We start from the raw sequence: 20,980 nt of genomic DNA, 5'->3' as shown, positions 1-20,980 counted from the left end.
TTTGAAACCAAAACCTAGAATTTAAAGTAGCTGTTTAAATTCTTGTCCATGAATCACAGTAGGTTTATTCTGCGGTCAGTACCACCATGATATTTATGTATCCCCTGTGCCCTATTTTTACCCCCACCATTGACCTTGTGAAGGGGCAGAGAACATTCTTCCTATAGGAGAACAGTAGTAGTCTTTAGATGTTGATGGTGGTAGAAATGGGAACAGTCTACTCATCTATAGGAATTTGTTGAAAGCTTACTGTGTGTAAAACCATAACATGGTGAGCAAAAGCAAACTGAGTCCTTGCCCTCACTGAGTTTACAATGTGGTGCACAATAGGGCATAGGGGCTTAGATCAGACATTAATTAAGTAAACATACACACACACACACACACAGATAACATTGTAATGGCAGCATGTAATGGAACAGAGACTCATGTTGCCAGAGTTCTCATAATAGGAAGTTATGTCTAGGAATGGAGGTCAAGGAAGGCTTCCTAATGATATGATTATGAATTGTTATGTGAAGGGTGAGTAGGAGTTAACTAGGCAAAGAATGATCCAAGAAGAGGGAACAGTATATACCATGGCCCTGTGGTAGGAGGGAGTATGGTACATATTCATATATGAAAAAGACTAGTGTGGCGTGAGCCCAGAGGATGAAGGCTAGCCTTGTGCAAGAAGGTTGAGAGTCATGTAGCAAACAGATAATGGCTTGTAGGCCACATGGTTTGAGAAAAGTCATTGCAGTTACAGTGTGGAGAATGGATTGCAGCTGGGGATGGTGATGGAGGGAAGGGATAGACAAAGAATTAGGAAGATTTGAAGATCCATAGAAAGGAGGCTACTGCAGCATTCTAGGTAAGAGATGAGAGTGGTTTGGATATAGGGGCACAGTACTAGGGTAAGTTCAACTGACCAGGGTAGCTGAGTAGAGTGGGGAGCCTCAGAAGCTGTGTGAAAGACAGGTACTGGTACTAAAGAGCAGAACAGCAAGGTGGTTAAGAATTGGGACTTTGTTAAGAATTTGGACTTTGGAATCAGACATAACTGGGTTTGAAACACAGCTCTTCTACCTACTACTGCTGTGTGACTTTAGACAAGATTTTGTATATTGGGGATAATAGTACAAATATGGGAGATTATTGTACGAATTAAATCAGACTATGTCTGATAAAATGCTGAGCCAGCATTCAGTAATTACAATATTGTCACTCTCTGCAACTTAGCAATCACCTCCAAGAAAAGGTGTCTGGGGGAAAAACAATTTTTATATGTTGGTTGAAAATCTTTAGAGAAAACAATCCATAAATACACAAATTTACTAAACAACTATTTTCTGCAATGATTTGCAAGAACAATGATGTTGATTACTGATTGTAGTTTTGATTTTGAGATATACTTTCACAGAAAATGGGTCCTGTGTAAATATATATGCATATATATGAAATTTGTAATCTTAACATCTGTGATCAATGTGATTACAATTTTTGTCCCTTTTTATTTTATGTAATATAAAATGCACACAAACTAAAACAAACTGTGGAAAATATTTCCTTTGGACACATTACATGCTGTCATTTTCTAAACTTCATTATTTACTTACTATTAAAGGCTTATCTGAGTTAATTAATGTCCTGTGAATCACAAATCAATTATTTCACAATGAAGCATAAAATTAGTTTAAGAGATTCATATACAGGCAAGACATGGTGTATTGGCTTCTCTTCAGATGTGGATCAAATAAAACTGTGTGACAAGAAAAAAATATAGATGACATGTTAGGTGGTAGGTAACTAATTGTTCTCTTAGCGTAAGAACAAAAAATACCTGATCGGAATTCTAAAAACCATGCTTTAGCATTTTTGCTTTAACTTACAGTGGCTTCATAAACATAAAAATACTTTCCAAATGTGATTCAATTCAAGGACATCCTTAGTTTACACATTTGCATGAAATAATGTGTTAAGTTCCCAGACCAGTGACTGGCATCTAGTATTTGTAGAATAAATGGTCTTCCTTTCTCTTCCTCTGAGGTGCCTTCTCACATGAACTTATTTAAATTAATTGCTTGCAAGTTTACCAAAAACATATTTATTTCTTTTGTTGTTATTGTTTCCTTTTTGAAAATATATGTGTTGCAGATAACTTGGAAAACACAGAAAGCAATAGAAAGGTCACCTGTGATCTCACCCTAGAAAAAACTACTTTTGATATTTGATATTTAAGTCCTTTTAGCACAATTTTTAGAGTATTCAATTTGAAATTTATAACCTTGGCTTTTAAACAACCTGTGTCATAAAGCATATGATATGGAGACTTAGCCAACTGGGGTCTATGTTGTTATTTTTGAAGAATAAAAAGCCCCTAATTGCCAATCTGCCCATATATTTTCCGTTTATAAATAAGTCAATTTATATATTTTATATTTAAACTAATATAATTATATTTTTCATTTATAAATATATTTATTTCATTCAAAATAAATAAACGTACTTTTGCAAACAGTTTCAGGTTTGTAGAAACATGGCAAAGATATAGCAGACAATTCCCATGGACCCTGTACCCAGTTTTCTGTTATTAACATCTTCCATTAGCATGGTGTGGTTTTTACAATTAATGAACCAAAGGATATATTATTAATGAAAGCTCATACTTTATTCAGATTTCCTTAGTTTTCAACTAATGTCCTTTCTCTGTTCCAGAATCTCATCCAGGATATCACATTGCGTTACGTTGTCATGTCTCCTTAGGCTCCTCTTGGCTGTGGCAACTTCTCATTTCAGACTATTCTTGTTTTTCATGACCTTGGCAGTTTTGAGGAGTACTGATCATATATTTTATTGAATGTCCTTCAGTTGGGATATTTTAATGTTTTTCCTCCTGAGTAGCCTGGGGTTAGGAGTTTTGGGTAGGAAGACCACAGAAGTGCCATTTTCATCATATTATATCAAAGGCAAATACTATCGACATGACTTATCCCTGTTGATGTTGACCTTGATCACCTAGCTGAGATAGTGTGTGTCAGGTTTCTCCATTGTAAAGTTACTCTTTTCATCCCCCTTTTCCATGCTGTACTCTTTGGAAAAAAGTCACTATTGATAACCCATACTTAAGGAATTGGGAATCATGCTCCCCTGCCTTGTGTATAGAGTAGCTATAAATTATTTGGATTTCTGCTGTATAGGGGATTTGTTCTCATCTGTCTGTCTGTCTATGTATCTATGTATCCATCTATCATCTATCATTTGTTTGTCAATTTGGACTCATGGACATTTAATTCATACTTTGGGCTATAATCCAACACTACTTTATTCATTTTATTGCTCAATTGTTAGTTTTGGCCATTGTGAGCTCTTTCAGTTGGCTCCTATGTCCCTTTAATATATACCCATCATTAGAGTCCTCTTTTTGGAGCACTTTCTTACTTTCTTCCACTACAAGAGCCTCCAGATTCATTTTAGACATTTCCTGACCCGGTCCCAATCTGTCCATAATTAAAATTAAAGTCAACAGGTTCTGGAGTCAGAATATCATATTTCAAATCCTGGCTGAACCATCTGCCAGCTTTGCGAACTAGTATTTTACCTTTTGGGGAGGTAGGTAACTTCTAGAGTCCTTATCTACCTGAACTCCTTTAGGGCAGGGATTGATTTTTTTTTCTCTCTCTCTTTTTGGTCTCTTTTTCTCAATTGTGTCTCCAGTACCTACAATTCTGTCTGGTACGTAGTGGTGTTCTATAAAGAAATATTTGTTGAGTGAATAAATAAAAAGTGGTTAGGAATATTAGTTTACAAATTCAGATAAGCAAGGAATAGAATATGGCTTAGTCTTCTTATTCTTTCCTGAAATATTTGCCTAATTTGTTATTTTCAGTTTAATTTTATTATTATCAAAGTCAGATATGTATGTAGCTTAAAGATTCAAATAGCTCTGCAAGATTTTAAACAAACAGACAAACACCCCAGTCTTCTAACTCAACTCATGAGGCTACCAATTTGTTTCCATAACTGATTCTCTTGATACTTACCTCCATATGTGTAAACCTGTTTTTTCATGTTGCTTTTGATTTATAAATTTTATGCATTGTTTATTGACTTCCAACTATGCAGTATGATGATCTAGTACCACACACTATGCTTCTTATCTTCTAATTCTCTTTTTTATATCAGCCAGAGACCATTAGGAACAGCTGAAATCAATAGTTAGGTTTATTATTTGCTGTATCAAAGGAGATCCTACATCATGCAGAATCAAAGGAGGTAGTGAAGGGATGTTACAAAGTTTGCAGTAATCTTAGCAGAGATTGGACAGAATTTATAAATCGGAGGGGATGATGGAACATTCAGTGCTTTTATTGTTTAGAAAATATGAGACCATGCAGAATTACCCTTGCATCAGTTTATTTATGGTCTTATCTTGTGTATAGGAGTCTGTGTGAACTGGTATTTATTCTGAGAGTTTGTAATGAATACAGTTCTGTGAGTCAGTGCACATTTTGCAAAATGTGATTTCTGACTTAATTCTCAATTCTTCCCTAACATCATACATCATAGTTTCCAGAAGAGCTTCAATTCATTACTCTGAATAAAGTTATATCACAACTATGGTTAAATTAATATTCAATGTTTACATTTCTACAACTATATTGGCAGTTGAGCCATGTAGTATACTATTATTTATTTTCCTTTCCTCAGTTTGCTGATATATATATATTTTTTTTTCCAAAAATGTATACACATGACTTGTGTTCATCTTTTGTTATCGGTCTATATTGAGTATTACAATTGTAGTACAGTTTTTTTTTCCTTTCTTACAATGTGTATACATTTTTGACAACCTCTATATATGGCCATTTAATTGCAAGCATTATTAGTGAAGCAGACTCAAAACAGTTTTTATAATCTGTAAGAACTTTATTGTCCTGTAAATTTGGTGGAGCCCCTGCTCTCTGTTTTTTAATTAGATCCACACTGTGTGTGAGAGGTCGAATTCAAACAAATTTAGCAATACTCCGTAAAATGGGTAATCTGCCTTCTAGAAAGTATCAAGCAGTAAGAAGTCCTGCTAAACTAATAGTTGGTCATAGGATCAATTTTATTACCAATCCATAAGGGATACAGAGTACAGGTCTCACTGAATTTTTTAGTAAAATCAACTTTTTTTTTAATGGTTGTTAGTCTTATTGTGTTGTAAGTGTTCCTTATATATTATTGATACAAAATCTTTGTCAGATATATTTATTTGGGTATTTTCTGATTTTGAATATTTTTCTCAAGTCTGTGGCTAGCAGTTTCACTTTTTTAATTCCGTGTTTTGAAGACAGGAAGTTTTTACTTTTGTTAAGTGCAATCTGTAATTTTTTTCTTTTATAGTTATTGATTTTGTGTTTAATTTATAAAATATCTTCTGACCCAAAGAATATAAAGTTTTTTTCTTATTTTCACAGTTTTATTGTTGAAACTTTTAATTTTGGGTTTATGATCATTTGGAGTCTCTCTCTCTTTCTTTCTTTCTTTCTTTCTTTCTTTCTTTCTTTCTTTCTTTCTTTCTTTCTTTCTTTCTTTCTTTCTTTCTTTCTTTCTCTTTCTTTACAGATATCCAGTTCTAGACCCATTTATTGAAAGAATTATAATTTCACCGTTGAATTGTCTTGGCACCTTTGTCAAAAATCTTTTGATCAGATTTGTTACATTGATCTATATGTCTATATTTGTGCCATTTTTACACTGTCTTGATTACTGTAGCTTTATAATGTCTTGAAATCAGAGAGTATAAATCCTCAAACTTTGATTTTTTAAAATAGTTTTTATTATTTGAGATCCTTGGGATTTCCATATAAAAATTTTAAGACAATTTTTTAGAGTAGTTTTAGGTTCACAGTAATAGAGTAGAAAGTACAGAAATTTCCTATATGCTCCCTGTTCTCACATAGGCACAGCCTCCTTCATTATAAACACCCCCATCAGAGTGGTACATTTGCTACAATTGGTGAACTTATCTGACTCATCATAATCACCCAAAGTCCATAGTTTACTTTGAGTTTACTCTTGGTGTTGTACTTCCAATGGGTTTCGGCAAATGCATAATGACATGTATCCATAATTATAGTATCATGCAGAGTATTTTCACAGCCCTAAATGCCCTCTGTGCTCCACTTGTTTGTCTCTCCCTGCACCTCCAAACTCCTGCCAGCCATAGTTTAGCCTTTCCCAGAATGTCATATTATACATATAGTTTTATATATATCTATATCTATATATAGATATATATAAAATATTATGCATATAGTTTTATATATATCTATATCTATATATAGATATATATAAAATATTATACATATAGTTTTATATATATCTATATCTATATATAGATATAGATATATAGATATATTTATTAGTTTCAGGTGCACAAGACCAGGTAATACTTAGACGTTCATCATTTATATCCCTCACACTGTGGACCCCCTCCCCCATCCCCCCATCCACTATCCCTCCAACAGCGCACCGAGCCATCACATTATATATATAAAATTATAGTTGGCATTCACCATTGTTCAGTTTCAGGTGTACAGTACATTGATCAAGCATCTACATCTGATGGGACACGTGTCCATCAGATACCCTACAAAATCTTTACAACATTATTGATTATGTTCCCCAAATTATTTTTCAAAAACCCTGAGGCCATTTTGTGGTTACCGACTGTTTTCTAATCCCCTCACCTTTCTCCTAGACAAGTACCATATGATCTCACTTATATGCGGAACCTAAAGAAAAGAATAAGTGAATGAACTAATCAGAAACAGTTTTGGGGACAAAGAGGAAAAACTGAGGGTTATACATATAGTTTTACAATGTGTAGCCTTTTCAGATTGGAATCATACAGTACACGGCTTTTTCAGATTCGCTTCTTTCACTTAGTAATATACATTTCAGGTTCCTCCACATCTTTTCATGGCTTCATAGCTCATTTCTTTTTAGCACTGAATAATATTCCATTTCCTGGATGTACCATAGTTTATTTATCCATTTACCTACTGAAGGACATCTCGGTTGCTTTTAACTTTTGAAAATTTTGAATAAAGCTGCTATAAACACCCATGTGCAGGCTTTTGTGTGGACATATGTTTTTAATTCCTGTGAGTAAATATCAAAGAGTGTGAGTACTGTATCATATGGCAAGATTATATTTAGTTTTGTGAGAAATCACCAAACTGTCTTCCAACATGGCTGTACCATTTCTCATTCTCACCAGCAATAAATGAAAGTTCTTGTTGCACCATATCCTCCCTGTTTCTATCCTCTGTGAAAGATTGTAGAGAATTAGTATAATTTCTTTCTTAAATGTTTGGTAGATATCACCAGTGAACCCATCTGGGCCTGGTGCCTTATGTTTTGGAAGGTTATTAATTATTGTTTCAATATGTTTAATAGATGTAAGTATGTTAAGATGGTCTATTTTTGTGAGTTTTGGCAAATTGTGCCTTTCAAGGTATTGGTTCATTTCATGTATGATTAAATTTGTGGGCATAGACTTGTTCATAGTATACCTTTATTATCCTTTTAATGTACATAAAGTCTATAGTGACGTCTCCTCTTTCATTTCTGACATTAGCAATTTCTGTCCTATTTTATTTTTTAGTCTGTCTAGAGGTTTATCAATTTCATCAGTTTTTCAAAGAACCAGCTTTTGGTTTTATTGATTTTTTTCTCTTGCTTTCCTGTTTTCAATTTCATAGATACCTTCTGCTTCTTATTATTTCTTTTCTTCTGCTCACTTTGGATTTTATTTGCTCTTTTTCTATAAAGTTTCCTGATGTGGAAGCTTAGATTATAAATTTTAGATTTTTTCTAATATATGCAGTGAATGCAAAAGAATTTCTCTCTAAGCACTGCTTTTGCTGCATTCCACAAATTTTGATGAGCTGTATTTTTATTTAGATCAAAATATTTTTAAATTTTCTTGAGGCTTCTTCATTGACCCATGTGTTTATTTAGAGTTGTGTTATTTAATCTCCATATATTTTGGTATTTTCCAGTTAACTTTCTGTTATTGTCCATATGCATTTTTAAATTAGTTCATTAATTTCTTTTAAAATTCTTCTGTGATTTTGACTGTGATTGGGTTCAATTTATAGAATTGACACCTAATAATATTGAGTCTCCCAATCCATTAACATAGACTATCTCTCCATTGACTCAGCTTTTCTATAATTTCCTGCAATAGTGTTTGTGGTTTTCAAAGTGCAAGTCTTACACATAGTTTATTAATTTGACCCCTAAATATTTTATGCTTTTTCAAATATTTTTTCAAATACAAATATTTTTTCAAATACAAATATTTTTTCAAATACAAATATTTTTTCAAATACAGTTGACAATGAATATTATTTTATATTAGTTTCAAGTGTACAGTATAATAATTGGATGTAATTTATGAAGTGATCCCCCTGATTAGTCTGGTGTCCACCTAGCACTATACATAGTTATTACAGTATGATTGGCTATGTTCCCTATGTTGTACTTTATATCCCTGTGACTATTTTATAACTGCCAAACTATAGTTCTTGATCCCTTCCCTTTTTCACCCAGCTCTCTAATCTCCCTCCCTACCCCCAATCTGGTAACCATCAGCTTGTTCTCTGTATCTGTGAGTCTGTTTCTGTTTTGTTTTTTCATTTATTTTGTTCTTTAGATTCCACATATAAGTGAGGTTATATGATATTTATCTTTCTAAGTCTGACTTATTTTACTTAGCATAATATCTTCTAGGTCCATTCATGTTGTAGCAAAAGGTAAGATTTTATTTTTTATGATTGAGTAATATTCCACTATATATGTACCAATTCTTCTGTATCCAAAATGTTCATTGATGGGCACTTAGGATGCTTTCATATCTTGGGTATTGTAAATAGTGCCGCAATAAACATAGGAGTGCATGTATCTTTTCAAAGTAGTGTTTTGGCTTTCTTCAGATAAACACCCAGAAGAAGAATTACTGGGTCATAAAGTAGTTCTCTTGTTGATTCTTTGAGGAACCTCCAAACTATTTGCCATTATGGCTGCACAAATTTTCAATCCCTCCAACAGTGCACGAGGGTTCCCTTTTCTCCATATCCTCGCCAACACTTGTTTTTTGGTTTATTGATGATAACCATTCTGACAGGTGATATCTCATTGTGGTTTTTATTTGCTTTTCTTTGATGATTAGTGATGTTGAACATCTTTTCATATATATATTGGCCATGTGTATGTCATCTTTGGAGAAATAGTTATTCAGGTCCTCTGTCCATTTTTTAATTGGACTGTTTGTTTTTTGGTATTGAGTTACATGAGTTCTTTAAAATTTTGGCTATTAACCCCTTATCAGATGTATTATTGGTGAATATCTTCTCCCATACTGTAGGTTGTCTTTTCATTTTGTTGATGGTTTCCTTCGCTGTGCAAAATTTTTTAGTCTCCATATGCTTATTTTTTCTTTTGTTTCCGTTGCTTGAGGAGATACATCAGAAAAAAAAAAAAAAACATTACTAAGAGCAGTGTCAGAGACTTTACTGCCTATGATTTCTTCTAGGAGTTTTATGGTTTTGGGTCTTACATTAATGTCTTTAATCCATTCTGAGTTTGTTCTTGTATATGGAGGGGAAGGTGGTCTGTCTTCAGTTTTTTCCATGTGTTGTTTCAGTTTTCCCAGCACCATTTATTAAATAGGCTGTCATCACCCCACTGTGTGTTCGTGCATCCTTTTTAATTTTAATTTACTATAATTTTATAATTATAGTAAATATATAATTTTATAATTAATTTTAATTTACTATAATTTTTAATTAATTTACTATATAGATGTGGGTTTATTTCTGGACTCTCTATTCTGCTCCATTGATCTATGTGTCTGTTTTAATGCCAGTACCACGCTGTTTTAATTACAATGGCTGTGTGGCATATAGTTATATATCAGGTAGTGTGATGCATCCAATTTTGCTCTTCTTTCTCAAGATTGCTGTGGTTATTTAGGGTCTTTTGTGGTTCCATAAAATATTTAGGATTATTTGTTCTGGTTTTATGAAAAATGCCATTGGTATTTTGATACGAATTATATTGGATCTATAGATTGCTTTGGTTAGCATGGACATTTTAACAATGTTAATTTCTATCCATGAGCATGGTATATGCCTCCATTTATTTGTATCTTCTTCAATGTCTTAAAATTTTCTGAGTACAGGTCCTTTACCTTCTTGGTTAAATTTATTCCTAGGTGTTTTTTTTTTGTTGTTGTTGTTGTTTTTGATGCAATTGTAAATGGGATTTTTTAAAAAATTTGTCTTCCTGATAGTTCACTATTGGTATATAAAAATGCGACTGCTTTTCGAATATTTATTTTGTATCCTGCTTCTTTACTAAATTCATTTATAAGTTCTAATCATTTTTTAGTGGATCTTTGGGATTTTCTACATATGGTATCACGTGATCTGCATAATGACAATTTTACTTCTTCATTTTCAATTTGGATGATTTTTATTTCTTTTCTTGTCTGATTGCAGTGGCTAGAACTTTCGATACTATGTTGAATAAAAGTGGTGAGAGTGGGTATCTTTGCCTTGTTCCTGATCATGAGGGGAATGCTTTTAGCTTTTCTTTATTGAATATGATGTTAGCTATAGATTAGTCATATATGGACTTTATTATATTTAGGTATGTTCCCTCTATTCCCACTTTGCTAAGAGTTTTTTTTTAATCATAAATGGATGCTGGATTTTGTCAAACAGCTTTTCTGCATCTAGTGGTAGGATCATATTATTTTTTATTTTGTTTATTTGGTGTATCAATTTAATTGATTTGTGAAGATTGAACCAAATTTGCATCCCCGGAATAAATCCCACTTGATCATGGTGTGTGATCTTTTTAACGTATTGCTGAATTTGGTCTACTATTATTTTGTTGAGGATTTTTGCATCTATGTTTATCAGGGTTATTGGCAAATACATACACACACACACACACACACACACACACACACGTCTTTGTGTAGTTTTGGAATCAGGGTAATGGTGGATTTGTAGAATGAGTTTAGGAGCTTTTTCTCCTCTTGAATTTTTTGGAATAGTTTGAGAAGGACAGGCGTTAATTCTTTTTTGAATGTTTGGTAAAACTTACCTGTGAAGCCATCTGGTTCAGGACTTTTGTTTGTTGGTTACTGATTCAATTTTGTTTGTAGTAATCAGTCCATTCATATTTTCTGTTTCTTGATTCAGTCTTGGAAGTTTGTATGTTTCTAGGAATGTTTCCATTTCTTTTCCAGATTGTCCAATGTATTGGCATAAAATTGTAATATTTTCTTGTAATTCTTTCTATTTCTGTGGTGTCAGTTGTCACTTCTCCTCTTTCATTTCTGATGTTATTTATTTGGGTTCTTTCTCTTTTTTTCTTGATGAGTCTGGCTAACGGTTTATTAATTGTTTTTATATTTTCAAAGAACCAGCTTTTGGTTTCATTAATCTTTTGTATTATTTTTTTAGACTCTATTTCCTTTATTTCCAATCTGATCTTTATTATTTCCCTCGTTCTGCACTCTGGGCTTTAATTGCTATTCTTTCTCTAGTCTTTCTAGAGAAAGGTCTCTAGTGTAAGGTTAGATTGTTTATTTGAGATTTTTCTTGTTTTTTTAGGTAAGCATGTATTGCTATGAGTTTCTCTCTTAGGACTGCTTTTGCTCTGTCCCATAGATTTTGTGTGTTTTCATTTTCACTTGTCTCAAAGTATCTTTTCATTTCTTCCTTGATCTCATTTTTAACCCATTTATTGTTTAGCAGAATGTTCTTTAGCTTCCATGTGTTTGTGTGTTTTTCATTTTTTTCCTTGTTATTGCTTTCTTGTTTCATACCATTGCAGTCAGATTAGATGCTTGTATGATTTCAATCTTTTTAAATTTATTGAGACTTTCATGTTTAGAAGAATAAACTGTTTATAAGATGTAATAGACGAGAGGACCCTGTTTATTATAGCCAAAACTAAACAACTAGGCACAAAATTAAGAAGAAATACCCAAAACATATAATGAAGAAAATTATAAAACAGTCCCAAAAGACGTAAAAATTAACTCAAACACATGGAAAAATGTACCTATATACTTGGATTGAAAAAGGAAACCTAAAGACATCAGTTTTCCCTAAGTTAATTTATAAATTTAACACAATTCCAATAAAACTACTATCAAGTTTTCTTTCCTAGAGATAGAAAAGTTCATTATAAAGGTCATTTAAATAAATAAATAACCAAGTATAAGGAGTCATCAGAAAAGAGAGCAATGGGTGTGAGGTAGACCTACTACATATTGAAACATAATTATAACAGTGTGATCATGGTGCCTGGATAGACAGACAGACTAACAGAACAGAATGGAAAACGCATAAGTGGATGTAACTTCCTATGGCAACATTATATGTTGTCATACACACTCTAAAGGCAGCATCCCAATCATTGGGAAATGATGGACTTTTAATAGGTGATGTGGAGATAAACTGAGTAGCCATGTGGAAAAATATAAAACTGAAGACAGTCCTCATACTGAATATTAGGATAAATTTCAAACAGATTACAGATTTCAAATAGTAAATGTTAAAACAAAGAAATCCTATGAGTAGTAGGAGAAAACATGAGTGAAATCCTCATGAAATTCAGAAGGGAAAAGATTGTTTAATCTGGTAAAAGGAGCCTTTGCATGGCAAATACAAAACACAGGAAATATTTTTGCTAAATGGAAAAAGACAAAGGCCTTCCTTCAATCAAGCTAAATAAAACGGCTTCAGACTTTGTAATAGTCACAAAATAGCATATCTAGGACACTTTTCTTTCCTTTTATCCTATGAGTCACCCTACCCCCAATAACTTGAAGCTTTTTATTTAGAAATTATGTTGCTCAGGCACTATTTCAGTATCTGCTGGGAATATGGTATGAAGCCATGAATCTTTGATTGTTAGTTGGTGTACTTGGTGATTGTTTATGCGGCAACTACAATGGATTTCTGACTGTTACAGTGGTCGTAAAAGTTATAGTTCCCCACGTGGAGGCTCATAGTGAAGGGCATGTTCATTTTCCTACTTCACCATTCCTTCCAAGAGAAGAAAGTTTTCCTGCTTGGTGAGTCCTGAGGAGCACGGTGTCTCTTGTCAGTGGCATGCTAGACAGCTGGATTAGACTTTTGTCTCTGTTCATTGAGCTCACCGCTCAGCTCTCTGAGTAGGCAAAGATGAGAAATGTGTTGAGGGAAGCTTTCAGCAGATTTTTAGGAGCCAGCATTTCTCTTTTCTAGAGCATGTTGTGCTTAAATGCTACTCTTCCCTTGGGGGCACTTTTCAGGTTCTAGCTTTTTCAGGCAAAGCAAGAGACTATAATTATTTCACTTTCAATCAGTTCTGAAGCCTCAAAGACTGAAATTGTCTCTTCACATCCACTCAGACGTCAAAGAGAGGTGTGGAAAGAAATCACTGTATATCTACCAGCTGCTATAGAACTCTTGAGTCATTTCTTGCTTTTATTTTCTATGCAGTGGTCAGAAATTAATCCTCAAATAAGTAAAAATAAAATGTTTCAACAAATACCTTGGAGAATACAGTTGATTTTGCATTCAAAAAGCTCTCACAGGCACTGTGGCAGACTGGGCTACTATTCACTGACCCATTCACTCCTCCTTATGTAAGGGAGAATTATACTCCCTCTACTCTTGAAGTCAGAAGTGGTCGTGGGACTTGACTTTGGCCAGTGAAATGTACTGGACTTATTTAGTTTCTAGTAGCTTGAAGCTGCACCTCCCTTTTCTTCAGACTATTGAAATTTATATTTTAATGAAACCTTTGAAGATAAACCACCCCAAATTGTTGGTATGATTACTTGCTCATTTTATCAACTTCATCTGATTTTATTACGCATTTAAATGTGTAACCTCAATTTGCTTAAGAAAGGTTTTTCAAAAAGAAAACAGGTATAAATGGAATTGTTAAATGCTTCCTATGCTCCCAAAGAAGTCTTAGGGAATTCTTTTGCATATCAAATATATCAGTATGCATGTTTCCACATTTTCATACATTGACTTTGTATAAAGCAGAGCACAGCAGATATTCTTTTCTTAGCTATTTTGTAGCTTTGTTTTCTAGATGTTGGCTATTTTACTCATCAAATAAATGCTTATTGAACACCTGTCACATTCAAGGTACTGCACCACGACCTGGGTGCACCTGTGTATGTGTAGTTCTAACCGTACCTGTGTTGTGTGTGTTAGTTTGTTGCTCTGGATCGAACTGATTCCTGCTCTCTTCCTCCTCCATACCCCCATCTATATGTTGAAGCCCTAATGGCCAATGTGACTGTATTTGGTTGGAGGTAGGGCTTTTAGGTGGTAATTAGGGTTAAATGAGGTCATGAGGGTGGGTCCTAACCTGATAGGACTGGTCCCTTTATAAAAAGAGAAAGTGATCTCTCCTCCCCAACCCTCTCTGTCTCTATCTCCACATGCACACACTGAGGAAAGATCACGTAAGCACACAGTGAGAAGGCAGCAAGCCAGGAAGTCTGCAAGCTTGGAAAAGGGTCCTCGTCGGAACCTAACCATACTTTGTACCCTGATCTCAAATTTTCAGCCTCCATAATTGTGAGAAGATAAATTTCTGTTGTTTAATCCACCTGGTTTATGATGTTTTATTAGGCAACCTGAGGTGACCAAAATATTTGCCAAATACAGGAATTTTATAACTAGAATATCTGTGAATCTTGTAAGAAATAATTCAAGGCAACAAAATAACATATACCTTATATGGCTGACAATTTGTGATACTGAGATATTAAAGGAAAAAAGCATAGTAAGTCTAAGGAAAAGAGATAAATTCATGAATGTCGGATTCATGATGACATATTAAGGTAAACCAGAATCCCAGCCTTTCAAAGATAAAACGGGAGAGAACAACAAATCAACCAATGCAATCAGCTCATTTTTTATTGAACAGTGTTCAGGCGTGTCCTTAGACTACATATCTCACAGTATGGTCCAAAACTACCTGTGTCAGAATCACGTGGGTGTGCGTGTTAGGTATCCAGCTCCCAGGACGGTACCACAGTCATATTCAGTTTCTCTGAGGTGAAGTCTTGCAGTCTTCATTTTTAGCAAGTTCTCTAAGTGCTCCTTGGGCACACTAAGTCTGAGAGCACCTATTTTAGGCATTGTGGGGCTTTATATGAAAGGTTACCTTTGTCCCACAATGAGATGCCTACTGATGCATGAAATAAAGGCAAACCAATATAAAATGTGATCAAGTGCTCAGATGTATGATATAGAGCATAGGTGTCGTATTTTAGAAGAAATGAACAAAGAATAGAAAGTAGGTACTAGAGATCTGTTCCCAGCACTCTGAGAACTTAGAGGGAAGCATAGAAGAATGGACCAGAGCAGTCTGGAGTCGGGGAGGCCGCAGAAAGGAAGCAACATGTGCCATCATTTGAAAAGTAAAGATGCTCTTTTCCTTCAAAACTTTTAAGAAAAAGACAATAAAGGACTAAAACAAAGTTTGTATTTCACTAGGACGGAGAGCACAGAGAGGAGATAGGAACGGAGAGAGATTTGGGGATGACATGAGACAGGTGAGGAAGGAGGACTAAAAGTGTGCTGAATAACCCTGGCCGTGCTCTGGAGGCTCAGCTCTTAGAAACGCCAAGCACTGCAGGAGGTGGGGGCGGAGTACGCATGGGGCTAACAAGAGAGGGAACGGATGTGGTTGGCCCCTGGGGTCCTGCCTTTCAGGAGCAACAGATTTATGCTCTAGAGGATTTGAACTGGAGGATGCTTGAGCTCAGTGACGTTAGGCAGAGTGAGGTGAGCACCAAGGCAAGGACTGAAAGCAGGGTAGACAGTGAGTCAGGTACTCTCCGCACTGTCTCCCCTCCTCACTGTCAGCTCAGAACTCTGACAGCCAGATATTGTCCCTCAGGCTCCTTACCTCCAACCTAAGTCAAAATAGCATTCATTTCTCCAATCCAAGAGTGGATGCTAAAAATTACGGGAGCAATTCCCTCAAAATTTTAAGAGTATGTGCCCGGCCTCTTAATCTATCAAGAGATGAATCAGGTAAGATAAATGGTAGAATAAAGATATTTTTCAGATATGTGAGTACTCAGAAACATTCACCTTCTTAGGAAGCACTGGAAGCTGTACTTTAATCAAAATAAGGGGGATAAAAACCAAGAATAGGAATACACTGAATTTTGGAAAGAAGACTTGCAGAAGGAAAGTCAGCATGCAACGAAACAACCAGGACACAATTAGGCCTGGAATGCAGCTGACATACTCATAGATGGAAACACTGGGGCTAAGGGAGAGTGAAGGAAGAAAACCATTTGAACTCCAATATTCAGTAACCTTTAAAGAGTCTGTTAGCAGTACTCTATCCTTCCATTTTCTTTTTACTTTGCCTGTCCCCATGTAAAATAAATGTTTCTACACGTACTTTTTCATATCTCTATAGTTTCCATTTTTGGTATAAGAAGTATACCTTTCTTTTAGGAATGATATAATCAAACATTATCATTGGTCTAAGTAATCAGCACATAGTTTTCATTTTACCATTTGTGTTATTTCTCATGTGACCTAACAAAAAGTTAAAAAAAAGCTAACATTTATACACAGAAATCTAGGTGATTTTATTACCTTTTATAAACAGATATTTTAGAAGTTTACTATATTATTTTTTAGATTGTTCACTAACTTGGTAAATTGCAAGGACTGATTTTCCACTTTTGTGAAAAAAATCCCAATAACCACATTTCCAGAGAAGAATTTGTAGTAGGCAATACCTTAAAATAATTTTGAAATGTATTTATTTACATCTCAAATATGACTTCTTTCTACAATGTTCAAAGTCTCATTTCCACAGCTGCAATTAAGTGACATTTTTAGGATAATGTTTCATTTGGCTGTATTATGTTAATAATCAGCTCGATGAGGCATATCTTTTCCATCTCTGTGTACCCATGAATTATTCAGAAGCATTCTCTTTTAAATGCAGAGTAGAGGAATTCAGTTCCTTCTCCCAAAAAGGGTCTGACATGTTTTAGTTTTGGAGAGAGAGAAAGTAGATTCTTTTCCTTTTTAATCCTTTTACATTTATTGAAATAAATAGTTGGAAGTTATCTAAATAACCAATAATGAAAAAATGCCCAAGTAAACTAAAATCTATGTATTTGACAAAACGATACAACTATCAAAAACTAATGGTTGGAAAGACAAAAGATATGTAGCAAAATGTTTATATCAAAAAATAAGTGAAAAAGTCATATAAAAATGTATGTACATCATAATTTCAATTAGAAATATCATGGGGAAAAATTCTAGAAGAAAATTCAATAAAATAGTAATGACAGTCATGACTATGTTAGGACTATAGACGATCTGTTTCTTCTCTATATTTATATTTATATAAATATATTAATATAATATATATATAATATAATATAAATATATTAATATAAATATATTATAAATATATTTAAAAATATATTATTTTTATGAGAGAAAGCAAACAAGCACTAGTGTTTGCTGGAAACTGTGCCGTGCTGAGGGGATAAAGATGAAAAGATATGGTTAGCAATATATATCAAGTTTTCCCTGGTAAAACTAAAATGTGTAGAATTAATATAAATTTCATTGCGATCTTATTAAGGAAAATATCATTAATTAAATACCTAGTAAGTGTTTTTCATGTGTACCTTGTCCAATCCAGTCAATAATCATATGAAGATGATTTTCCTTTTCCAGACAGGAAACTAATTCTGAGAGAGGCTATGCAACGTGTCCAAATGACAGTTACTAAGAGGTTGAGCGTGGTCTGATTAGAAGTCCATTCTTAGTCATTTAACAATAATTTATTAAGCATCGATTGGATAATTTATTAAGAATTATTAAGCATTCTAAGTACCAAGAATTGTTCTAGATGAGGGATGCTGAAATGAGTAAAACAAAGATTTTTCCCTTATGGATCTTACATTCTTGTGTGAGGAGTCAAACAAAAATAAATGGCAAATGGTGTATTAGAAGCTGCAAAGTGCTTTAGAGAAAAATAAGGCGGAGAATGGGGCTAAGGATGCAGAGTAGAGAAGGGGGAATTGCAATTTTGAATAGGATGAGAAAGCAATGTTTGAGTAGAGGCCTGAAGGAGTTGAGGGAATGACCTAAAGCTGGGGTGGGGGGTGCATTTCAGGCAGAGGAAATAGTAAATAAAAAGGCCTTGAGAGGAAAGTGTGCCTCGCAGAGCAGCAAGATGCCCAGTGTGTCTAAAGTGCATGGAACACTTGGGAGGGTGGAACAAAATGAGATAAAGAAAGACAGCAGGGAGCCAGAGACTAAGCTTTGTAGGGCATTGTCCAGACAGGAAACCACTGAAGCGGTCTAAGCAGAGGAGTTGCTCCCTCTGACGTAGTTTTCAATGGATCATTCTGGCTGCTAATTGGAGAAAAGCCTGTAGGAGAACCAAGGTGGAGGCAGGAGACCTGTTAGGAGGCTACTGCAGGGAGAGATGATGGTCAGTTGTGCCAGGATAGGAGTGGAGGATTGTCAAGAACAGTGTGGGCCTGAGATTTTATCCGACTACTGACTTGTAAATTATCAAGTTAGCTTGTTTCTTGCATGTTGGCAGAAAATAGGAGACTTATGGATCAGAGACAAAGGACTTTACTTCTCATGACACAGCAGTCAGCATGAGCTTCTTATTTGATTCATGCCCCCCCACCCCCCCTTCCCAAGTCCCATGGGAGGGCTGCAGTGTGGCCCAAGGGGACACTGCATACAGCGGGTTTGTGTCACAGCTGAGAGATCCCAAACTTAGGAAACCCCTATGTTTTATAATGGATTATGAGGAAACTGGCCCAGCCTTTGCTCTCTTTTGCAGAGCAACGCTATTTTTATTATATTGGATGCAAACAAACTTGCCCTCTGTTTCAGAGGAGGACACTATCTTCCAAAGTAGTTTGCTAAGCAAACCTCCTTGGAAAAATAGTCCAGAACGAAAGCTATTGTGTTTTCCCTTATAAGATGAGCAGAAATGTAAAAGATACATGGAGAATTGTCTCCCAATAAGGATGTAGTGTGAAGTGGCTGAATTCTGGAGGCATTTTTTCAGGTCAGATGTGGGATATAAGAGAAAGAGAGTCCAGAATGATGTTATGATTTTTACCAGCCACTGTACCAGATGCTGGGGATATGGTGGCAAATGGGATATTCCAGGCCTTGGCCGCCATGGGGCTTACCTTCTAGTGGGGGACACAGACCTAACGCAGACAAATATGCCAAATAAGTAAAATGATTGACCTACTTTATATATATATAGATATAGATATAGATATAGATATAGATATAGATATAGATATAGATATAGATAAACTTTATATATATATAAAGTACACTTTATATATATAAATATAAAGTATATATATATATATAAAGTATATATATAGTTATATATAGTTATATATATATATAGTTTCTGGTGATTTCAGCTCTGTAAAAATATGTAGTTTTATTTAAAGCAGGTAAAATTATAATCAGGATACAAAAGGACGAGGTAGATTAAATCCCATAGATAAAGTCAAGTGTTCTTGCTTCTAGAATTAATTTAATCCTTGTCATCTTTTCTTGAGAAATAGAATTTCCTTGAGTTTGTACCTTTCTGCAAGAGACATACTTAGCACTTATTTCATCAGTAACCTAGACTCGCTTCATTTGGAAAACAAACATTAGAATTTTAAAAGGTTATCTTTTAGGAACAACATTTATTTTACTTCATTTGCTTACAGATAAATACTTGAAGGTGGACTGTAATGAGGTATTGTCATAGATGGAAATCCGTCAGCAATTTTAATTCTTAGTGATTTGTTGTCTGTCTCTACCAACTAGAATGAAAGCTCACTGAGGGGAGTTTGTTTTGTTTGTGGATACATTCTCAGCTCTTAGAATAATGTCTGGTATATATTAGGTGTTTAATAAGTTGCTCTTGAATGAGTACATGTATGATACACATATTATTTTGCATTCTACTCGTAATAAACAGATTCCTATCCCTAGTGTTCATTTCAATTGCAGAATCTTTGATATCTGCTTTGTATCTCTTTCTACTATAAGCATTCTCTAAGTATTGATTATTTAGATGTTTCCTAAACATTTGCAATGATACAAAATATTGAAACAATTTTTTTGCATATTAACTTTTAAATTTCTTTTGAATTATCTCTCTGATATAAATGAAAGGAGTGACTCAAAAGGTATTAACATCCTCATTACTCTCCTTCCATGTCTCTTCCAGAAGGATAGGGACAGTTTTCAATGGGTGAGTGTACCTGTTTCATCTCAAACTCAAATTCATTAGCATTAGTTGTGATATTTTTTTTAAAAAGCCTTCTTTGTGTGTGTAGGTTGGAAATAGAGAATCAGGTATGCTTTTATTAGTATTTATTTAATGTTTTTTGATGTTTCATATATTTATTTCCATATTCATTTAGTATTTTTTTCTCTGGTGTGAGCTGTCTGTCCTCTGCTTTGCCCAGTAGAGCTGCCTGTTGACTGATCTAGTTCCTAAGTCCAGGCAGCATGATGACATTTAGGATTTTAGGAAACTTTCTGCTCAGCACTGGGGTTGTCCCAGAAGGCAGCTTTGAGTGACTTTCTCCTGGTGAGGCTGAGAGGCAGGAAGGTGCAGGGTGTGGGGGCTCTTTGAAGCTCTCCTCCCCCGAGACTGCACTGAGAACCTCAGCCTGATGAGGAGAGCGCCTGGAGACCACACTGATGCCATTCCCTCTTTCAACGATAGCTACTGTGCTTGCTGCTATGTAAACTGGAAAACAAATGTTTAATTACATTATGTTTTAAGTATGATAAAAATAGGGTACAGTGAGAGGCAATAATGAGGAAGAGAGAAATGTTTGGAAGCCTTACCCAGATCAGGGGAGCCTTTC

General features: G+C 34.6%; 1 pseudogene across 1 annotated transcript in view; it reads right to left on the bottom strand.

Moving 5' to 3' along the window:
• The window catches only part of LOC308507345 (heat shock protein HSP 90-alpha-like), a 51,777-nt pseudogene extending 32,507 nt beyond the window's left edge, over positions 1-19,270 (bottom strand). Inside the window, exon 1 of the transcript in view lies at positions 19,207-19,270. The product of the transcript in view is annotated as a heat shock protein HSP 90-alpha-like (transcript). The remainder of the gene's footprint in view (positions 1-19,206) is intronic.
• Positions 19,271-20,980: the final 1,710 nt, after the last annotated feature.

This window comes from Rhinolophus hipposideros, assembly GCF_964194185.1.
Source record: "Rhinolophus hipposideros genome assembly, chromosome: 14".
NCBI classification, from domain to species: Eukaryota; Metazoa; Chordata; class Mammalia; order Chiroptera; family Rhinolophidae; genus Rhinolophus; species Rhinolophus hipposideros.
Note: the sequence above shows the minus strand (reverse complement) of the source record. Positions and strands in the feature narration are given on the sequence as shown.